We start from the raw sequence: 9,073 nt of genomic DNA on the forward strand, positions 1-9,073 counted from the left end.
AGTCTTTACTGTCTCGGCCGCCGAGACAGACAACACTGTCTCGCAGGCAAAACTCTCCTATGACGTTGTATTTTTAGTTAAGTGTTCCCTGAAGCTATAAATATCCCCCTAGGGCCACTACTGATAGAGATTCGAGCATAGAGAGCAGATAGAGCAGAAAGCTTGAGCCCCTTTTGTGATTCCTTAAGATTTAAGCTTTGACTTGATCTTAAGAAGAGTGTGTTTTTGTCAAAAATTGTTTTTCCATTACTTTCAAACATGTTACACCGTTTATCGATTATAAGTTCAAACTGAAAGAAAAGTTAATCTTTTTATAAGATCTTCTTACAATGAAAAATAAAGATTACAACTTTATCAAACAAAACGCAGCAGTAGTTTATCTCCCGCTGTTTTGCGTGGGATCTTTACCTGTGCCGAGGATGCGTTAGTCCATGGACCACCGTAGATCAAACCCGGTTGACAGTATAACTACGCTCTTGTTTCATAAAGGAAACAATTGCGGAAGCGACAATCACGACCAAGAGAGATTGTGGCTCTTCTCGAGATTAAAACCAAGTTTAATCCGGAGGAAAGAAGGGGAAAGAATCCCAAACCTTTCGAAGGACTTTCTTTATGAAAGTATTCGCCAAGATCTGATGATTCTCCTCTGGAATTCGTGGTTAGCTGGACAATTTGACAACACCTCCCCTTTTCAACTTCAGATCCTTTTGGAGACATGTTTTTGGATAAGAATTGATGTATAAACGTTATTTGCAGTTAATAACTGCTTAAACACATTTAGGGATAGCCTCAAAACAGTTGGGGAGGCCCTGGGATGAAAGAATCCTTAAAAATTATCGAAATCCGCGTTTTGAGAGTCTTGGGAGTCAAAAAGAGTCATGGTGGCTCGGTACTGTGCGAGCCACCATTTGGTGGCTCGCACTCATGCGAGTCACCATTTGGTGGCGGGAGCCACCATTTGGTGGCTCGCACTCATGCGAGTCACCATTTGGTGGCTCGCGCTTACGCAAGCCTTCGGGTGTATTTTGTTCATCTTTTTGATACTTCGGCGATTCATGACCCCTCAAGTTTGCTTGTTTTGCGTACGGTTCATCGTTTCGCTGACTTGCACATTTTACTGATCCACTTCGTATGCTTACTGGTGTTGGATAAATTCCCTTGACTCGGATAATAACGTTTATCATCTTCTTGTTGTCTTGAACTGTGTTTAGGAAGCTATAGGTAATTTTTTACGCCTACAGATACCCCCTCCAAAGTGTTTGAGTCTCGTTTCTTTTATAGAAGAGCCTGAAATACTTTGGATGTGACAAGTCCAACCTTCAGTCGGTGTAAAAGGACCTGTAATTAGCTTCAGCTCTTGAATCCTTCAGTCTTCAATCTACTCAGTATTTTGTCGAATAGATGAAGTTCTTACAGTTCTGTGTTTATCATCTGACCGCTGTCAAAGTCTTGAACTAAAGTTAATGCGTAAGTTTCTGAATTTAGCTCGTGTCATTGAGTTGACTTTGAACTGATCATCTTCGTCAGAAATTCATATTTGAATGCGATTAAACTCCCTGGAATCATCATTTGCCTTATTTTGGCAAAATTGCTGATGCATTGACCGGCATCGACCTTTACTATAGCGTGTTGATCAGCGTTAAACTTTGTTGTAACACGTTGAACGGCGTTAACACAGTTTATACTCGTACGTTTGCTAGAGTCTACACAGTTTAAGCTCTTAAGGCGTTGGAGCGTGGCGTTCCTAAATATTGGGCTGCAGGACCAACTATTAAAGCTGATTCATCTGCACGTGTGGATCTTACCCCGAATTTGTTGGATGTCTAAGTCACGAGACCAACTAATGGGGCTGGTGCGTCAGTGACTTTCGTATATATAGGATTTTTGGCAAACCCTTAGCCATCAACGGGTTTGATGAGCCTTTATCGACTACCGTTTGAGTTGGGCTGGCATGCGAATTGTTTAAGTTCGTTCCGCATGTGACGTTATGCTAAAAGAGTTAACTCTTTTAGTGCTACGATATTGAATACGTAGACTTCGTCTTTCTCACATGAAAAGACTAAATTGCGACGCGTATTAGGCGTACACTTTAAGGTTTTTGGCAAACCCTCAGCCTTCAATGGGTTTGATGTGTCTTTACCGATTACCGTTTGAATCGGGCTTGCATGCGGATTGTTTAAGTCCGTTCTCCATGTGACGTTGTGCTAAGAGAGTTAACTCTCTTAGTGCTATAATATTGAATACGTAGACTTCGTCTTTCTTACGGGAATAGACTACCCGGCAACGCGTGTTAGGCGCTGACTTATCCCTACTTAGACTTCGGGATAAAATTCCCCGTGTGTGTGAAGCACAGATTTTGGCGTTATAAATAATAACCTGCCACAATATCGAATATGTGGGCTTTTGTTCTTTTTTACGGTTAAGAACTAACTGGCAACGTGTGTTAGGCGTTGACTTATTCCTACTTAGGCTTCGGGATAAAATTCCCCGTACGTATGAAGCACGGATTTTTGTTGCTACGATAGTGAATACATAGACTCGGTTGTTTTTACGGGAATGGACCACCCAGTAATGCGGGTTAAGCGCTGACTTATCCCTACTTAGGCTTCAGGATAAAATACCACAGACTGGATTCTGGTATCTTTTTCAATCGGTGAAAGACTAAACTTACAACGCGTGTTAGGCATTGACTTATCCCTACTCAGGATTCGGGATAAAATTCCCCGTGCCTGTGAGGCACGGATTTTAGGAGTTTTGAAAAAGTGGTGTCTTCTCCTGGGGCAAAGACGAACCCGATGTGGGAGAGGAAGAATTTTATATCCTATCTCCCAAAGCTAAAGAGGAAGAATTTTATATTTTATCTCTAGTCACAAAAGGAAACTCAAAGTGGGATCTCCACTTCAAGAATCCGGAAAGGTGAAACTAAGAGTGGGATCTCCACTCCGAGAATCAAAAAATTTTGAATAATCCTAACTGTCGGAAGATTTGATTATCGAACTAAAGATGAATTTCTCATTTATCGAGAATGAATTATGATTTTAGCCCTAACTGTAGGAAGGTTTAACCAAGCGGGAGTTTGAGGTGATCCTAACTGTAGGAAGGTTTGATCATTTGATTTAAAAGTTGACCTCTCGTTCATTGGAGGAATCGAAAGGGGATTTTGGTTTTGGCTCTAACCGTAGGAAGGTTTGACCATTTGATTTGAAAGTGGACCTCTCGTTCATTGGAGGAATCGAAAGGGGATTTTGGTTTTGGCCCTAACTGTAGGAAGGTTTGACCAAGTGGGAGGTTTGAGACGATCCTAACTATAGGAAGGTTTGATCGCTCAATTTGTGGACCTCTCGTTCATTAAAGGAATCGAGAGGGGATTTTGATTGTGAACAGTGAGAGTGGGAGTATAAATTACTGTAGGAATGTTGATTCGTACAAATCACACAAAGGGGTTAAGTGATAAATACTTAACACGAAGGGGTTTGACAATCGTCAATGATCAGGATAATAAAATTCCAAGTCTTATGTCCGGAATTTAATATTGGGAATGTTGAGTGCACAAACGCATAGAAGTTTGAGTGGATTCAACTGAAAGGAATTTTGGTGGTCCCACCGTCAATTAGTCTGATCGGTGGGGGATTTTTTAGTGGAAGACTGTGAGTCGTCAAACACTAATGAGAGTTTTGTGAGGGAAGATTAATCCCACAAAGTGATCGAATCTCATCTCAGCAATAGAGTGTTCGAAAATCACAGTGGGGGTTTAGTGTTTATCACTTTGTTCATAATGATCGGGTTATCCCTAAGAAAATTACATGTAACATTCTTCCGGGAACTTCCCGTTACATGAATCATCCACCCCCAGCTTCCTTTGCGGAACTGGGTCTGACATTGTACTCAGTTACATGACCGGGTTATTCTTAAGAATATCGGACATGGCACTCTCCAGGAACTTCCCGTGAAAGAAAGGAAACAGTTTAGACTCATATACCGGTTGGAGTTTCAGGGAGCAGTTTAACCTCGTATACTGGATGGAGGATTGAGAAGCAGTTTATACTCGTATACTCTTTGGAGTGTCGCCATTCCCATTTAGCTTATCCCAGCGTTATGACGCCGGCTTCAACCAAGGTTTGGATGCTATTCTTAAGAGCAAAGCAATCCTTAGTGGTTATCAGAACAGGAACAGAAGCTGTCACCAAATGGATATGGCTGTTGGGTCCTCAGGAACAGGAACAGGAACAACGTTTGGTTAGCGTCAACAGCTGCTGCAGGTGCTTTCCCTTTACCACGGGAGGTAAAATTTGATTTCGGAGGGTTAGCCGTCGGCTGGCTTCTTTCAGCTTTCTTCCTTTTGAGGAAGCGTTCAGTCTTCTCTCCTCGCACTTTTAACTCCTTCCATGTTTTAGATGGTGCAGTGCCCATAGCTTCTAACATGTCTAAGGAAAGGTTGTTGTGGCATGTTTGGAGGATGAATTCCTCCGCGACCGGATCTCGGAATTCATAGAAAACTCCCACTGTAATCTTCTAAGCACTCTCTTGTTGAGATGAGATTTGATCACTCTTTAGGATCAATCTTCCCTCATAAAAAAGTTCTCATCGTCCCTCACTATCAGATCAGTTCACGGCGAGCCTAGCAAAGTTCTTTGGGCCAAGTCCGTTCAAACTCCCACTGTGGTCGCCAGTTTGTTTTTGTCAAAAGTTACTTTTTACATTGCTTTCAAACCTGTTACACCGTTTATCGATTACAAGTTCAAACTAAAAGAAAAGTTAATCTTTTTATAAGATCTTCTTACAATAAAAAAATAAAGATTATAACTTTATCAAACAAAACGTAGCAGTAGTTTATCTCCCACTGCTTTGCGTGGGATCTTTGCCTGTGCCGGGAACGCTTTAGTCCGTGGACCACTACAAATCAAACCCAATTGACAGTATAACTACGCTCTTGTTTTATAAAGGAAACAATTACGGAAGCGACAATCACGACCAAGCGAGATTATGACTCTTCTCAAGATTAAAACCAAGTTTAATCTGGAGGAAAGAAGGGGAAAGAATCACAAACCTTTCGAAGGACTTTCTTTATGAAAGTATTTGCCAAGATCTAATGATTCTCCTCTGAAATTCGTGGTTAGCTGGACATTTGACAGCACCTCCCCTTTTCAACTTCAGATCCTCTTGAAAGAAGACCCTAGGCTTCTATTTATAGGCCTTTGTAGGGATAGCCTCAAAACAGTTGGGGAGGCCCTGGGACGAAAGAATCCTTAAAAATCATCAAAATCAACGTTTTGGGAGTCTTGGGAGTCAAAAAGAGTCGTAGTGGCTCGGTACTGTGTGAGCCACCATTTGGTGGCTCACATTGGTGCGAACCACCATTTGGTGGCTCGTATAGGTGTGAGCCACCATTTGGTGGCTCGCACTCATGCGAGTCACCATTTGGTGGCTCGCGCTTACGCAAGCCTCCGGGTGTGTTTTGTTCATCTTTTTTATACTTCGGCGATTTGTGACCCCTCAAGTTCGCTTGTTTTGCGTACGGTTCATCATTTCGCTGACTTGCACATTTTACTGATCCACTTTGTACGTTTACTGGTGTTGGATAAATTCCCTTGACTCGAATAATAACGTTTATCGTCTTCTCGTTGTCTTGAACTGTGTTTGGGAAGCTAAAAGTAATTTTTGACGCCTACAGAGTGTTCATCTTACTTTGATAAGATATTCACTGATTTTCATTCTTACTTCTAAACGAAGGAAGAATACCCAAAGCCTCCATAATTCGATCAGAATCTGTGAATCGGTGATCCACGAGCCAACGCACTCCCGACACAGGCAAAGTCTCCACAAAAGCAGAAGTCGATAAACAATTTTTGTGTTATTTTCTAAGAAATTGTAATTTTCTTTATTTTGTTGTATAATTCATTGTAAAATGACTGAAGTTTAATGGATTTTGCAATGAAATTAATTTCTAACGAAAATAAACTGGCGACACAAAGGGAGCTAACGGTCTCGCTGCCGAGACCGTCGTGTCGCAGCCGATCAAGATCATGATCAATGAAGAGATCGAATATGAGTTCAATCAGGAAAAATTTGAGGAGTATCTGTCATCCTCATCCTCAAAATCTTCCTCGCCTCGTAAGTGTAGGAAGATTTCGTCTTCCAAGAGGGTTTTTCAGTCTTCGACTCCGATGAAGACTACGAATGAAGACTCTTGTTCGATCGTTGCTAAGGATGCTGCTTGTAACATATATGTTCCAAATGACCTGTTTGTGGAAAATTTGATGTAAAAAGACAATGAAAGAAACATTGACTTGTATTCTCTCAAAATCGATTACAATTTGGATTCCGATTACAAAAGAGAGGAGAATGAATTTGATATAGTGATGGAGTGCCTCCTTCGATTGCTTGTGTCGAACTTGCTCTCCGTTGACGATCCGACCGTCCTATCTCACAGGAATAATTAACTTGTGTGATGAATTCGGTTTAGAACTCTTAACAAGTTTAATGAACTCAAAACGAGTTGAAAACTCTGAAGAGAGTTGTTAAGAACCGAATAACTGGTTTGATGTAATTAACTTGCGTTGCAAGCTTAATTACGAACTCTTAAATGAGTTTCAGAACTCAGAGCGAGTTGAAACTCTGTAACAGAGCTGTTAGAACCGAAGATTCGGTTAATAGCCAAGTTGATTTGCCGCTGATGAAGGGATCCCCTTTGATTTGATGGACTAACTACTAGGTAGTTTGTTGATCTTCAGAGAGATCTCCTCCTCTGTGCGGTTAAGCTGCCGAGATTTGTTAACCTTATGCGGTTTTGATGCCAGCACACGTCAACCCCTTACTCAATTGAGTAAGTCGGTTATTTATAGGGGGATTAGGTGTGTAACCAACCCCTAAATCCGCTCCTAAGTGGGCAAAAATCCCTCAGAACATGGGATAACGGTTTTAAGGCCGTTCGGCTTGTGTTTGAACAAGTCAAAACGCCCCAGTTGGCGTTCTGGGCCTTAACTCTGCGTCCAAGGCTTGAGATGCAGAGTTAAATCTCTGTTAGAGATTTGAGACACACAGGCCGCTCGTGTGTCGAGTTCTCAACTCTGCGTCTTGGATTTGGGACGCAGTGTTGAGTGTTTGCCTAAGAACGCACAGTTCATGCGTTTTGTGTTTTAACTCTGCGTTGCAGAGTTGGACGTCTGTTGGAGAACGCACAGTTCGTCTGCGTTTTGAATTTGGGAAACGCATATGTGGACCTTGTGTTTTGAATTTGAGAAACGCAGAAGTGAGTTCTGCGTTTGAGAGAGGTTGTTGACTTGTAACCTCGTCCATTATAACACTACAAAGACTACTACTTATTGATCTTTGCCTGTTATAGGGTATGAGAGTCGTCAGATTGCAACTCTCACTGTTGATTGTGAAGGTCACTGAATAGAGTTTTCGTCAGCTGTCGGAAGCGTCGTTGAATTGTAACTCTTCTCGATATGTGTGAAAAGTCTCCTATTTGCAACCTTCGTTTGTCGGCACGAAAGCTATTTGATTGTAGCTTTCATTGTTGAAACTTGACGGGAATCAATCATCCATAGTGATTTTTAGACGAATATTTGCCCACAGCTCTCTACCAAGCAACTCACCAGCTAAGTCTAACCTTTTATTTCTGAAATCATTACACTGCTCATCAGCATCTCTAATAGTTACTAATATAATATTAGTCATGATGTTGTCGCAGCCATCAAGATCAATCATCTCAGAGATGAGGTCGTGTTCGTAGCGGTTGTAGAGTTGCGGATGCAGTGATTAGAAAGTCGTCTGATTGTAACTTCCATTGTCGGGGCTTGATGGGGATCAATTATCTATTGTAATTTTTAGACAGCCTACATGACCCTTCCCCAGTTAAGGGGTCATTGAACCCAAGTTTACCGGCATTGACGAAGAGAGCTCGTCAGAGACAACGTCAGCGCCGTGCTCGTCAATTGGCTAAGGCCTTAGAACAAACCGACAGGGTTTGCTACTATGCGGACATAGAGTCGAGAAAGCATAGAGTGATTCAGTTGCCTCAGCGGCAAACCAATCATATTTCTGCACAACTCACGACGGAGGAGTGGACTCTCATCAAGAGGGCTCGTTCAACCCTCAAAGAACGCATACAAAAGCGTCGGGCGAATGCCGCTCGCACCCGTGCCCTTCGTCAACAGAAGCAAGAAGGAAAGAAAGAAATGGTGTCTAAAGAGCCACCAAAGAACCGTAAAGTTTGGATCTCGAAGTCTGAACTTGCACAAAAATCAGGTCACCGGGATAAATCCCTCATCCGAGACGATGACAGTTGTCTCTGCCAAAGAAAAACTTCTAAGACATCTCTTTCGACGGCACCAACATCCATTCCGGGTCCGTCTACTGTGTCCACATCTGCTGTGTCACCAGTGAAGCCCTAGGTCAGTCCGGACTTGTCAAAATTCAATATTACAATGACGGATCGCCTTAATTTCTCATCTGACAATCGAGGCAAAATTTCGGTTAAAGAATGCTTGGGTCCAGTGAATGAACCCCAAGTGAATTCTCACATTGTGGGTCGTAAATATCCTCTGAACAGAATAAAACAAACCCAAAATAAGAAAATACCAATTCATTCTCGTTTAGGGCCTGTGAAGACTCCACGCCCGCAAAGGGGTGGATTTAAATATTCAACCTTGGATCGCTCAGAGGCGACTACAAGTCGTCCTGTGTATGTCAACAAGGTTCAATAGCAAAAGATAGGTTGCTCGAATCATGATAATGATGAGCTATACTATCAAAATAATAAATCACGAAAAAGAAATGCTCGAGAAGTGGAGTCTCATTGCGCGTGCGAAAGGCTCATTAAGGCAGTATTGTCGGAATGCAGTTGTTCCAAAGCTAAACTGACAAGAATCTCTGTATTCCAAAGACTTTCTATTGAAATGTCAAAACAAAAAATGAGGCGTTTTAACAAAAAGAAACCAACTGCGCAAAAAGATAAACTTCCAGATGTCACTATCAACATGACCGATAGAGGAAAGCGTCATTCAATCAACCCTGATCCTGATTTCTCTCCAGGAGGGAAAGTTGAGCAGGGTTTCTCTCAAAGAATGTC

The sequence above is a fragment of the Asparagus officinalis genome, chromosome 1, assembly GCF_001876935.1.
Source record: "Asparagus officinalis chromosome 1, Aspof.V1, whole genome shotgun sequence".
Lineage (NCBI taxonomy): Eukaryota > Viridiplantae > Streptophyta > Magnoliopsida > Asparagales > Asparagaceae > Asparagus > Asparagus officinalis.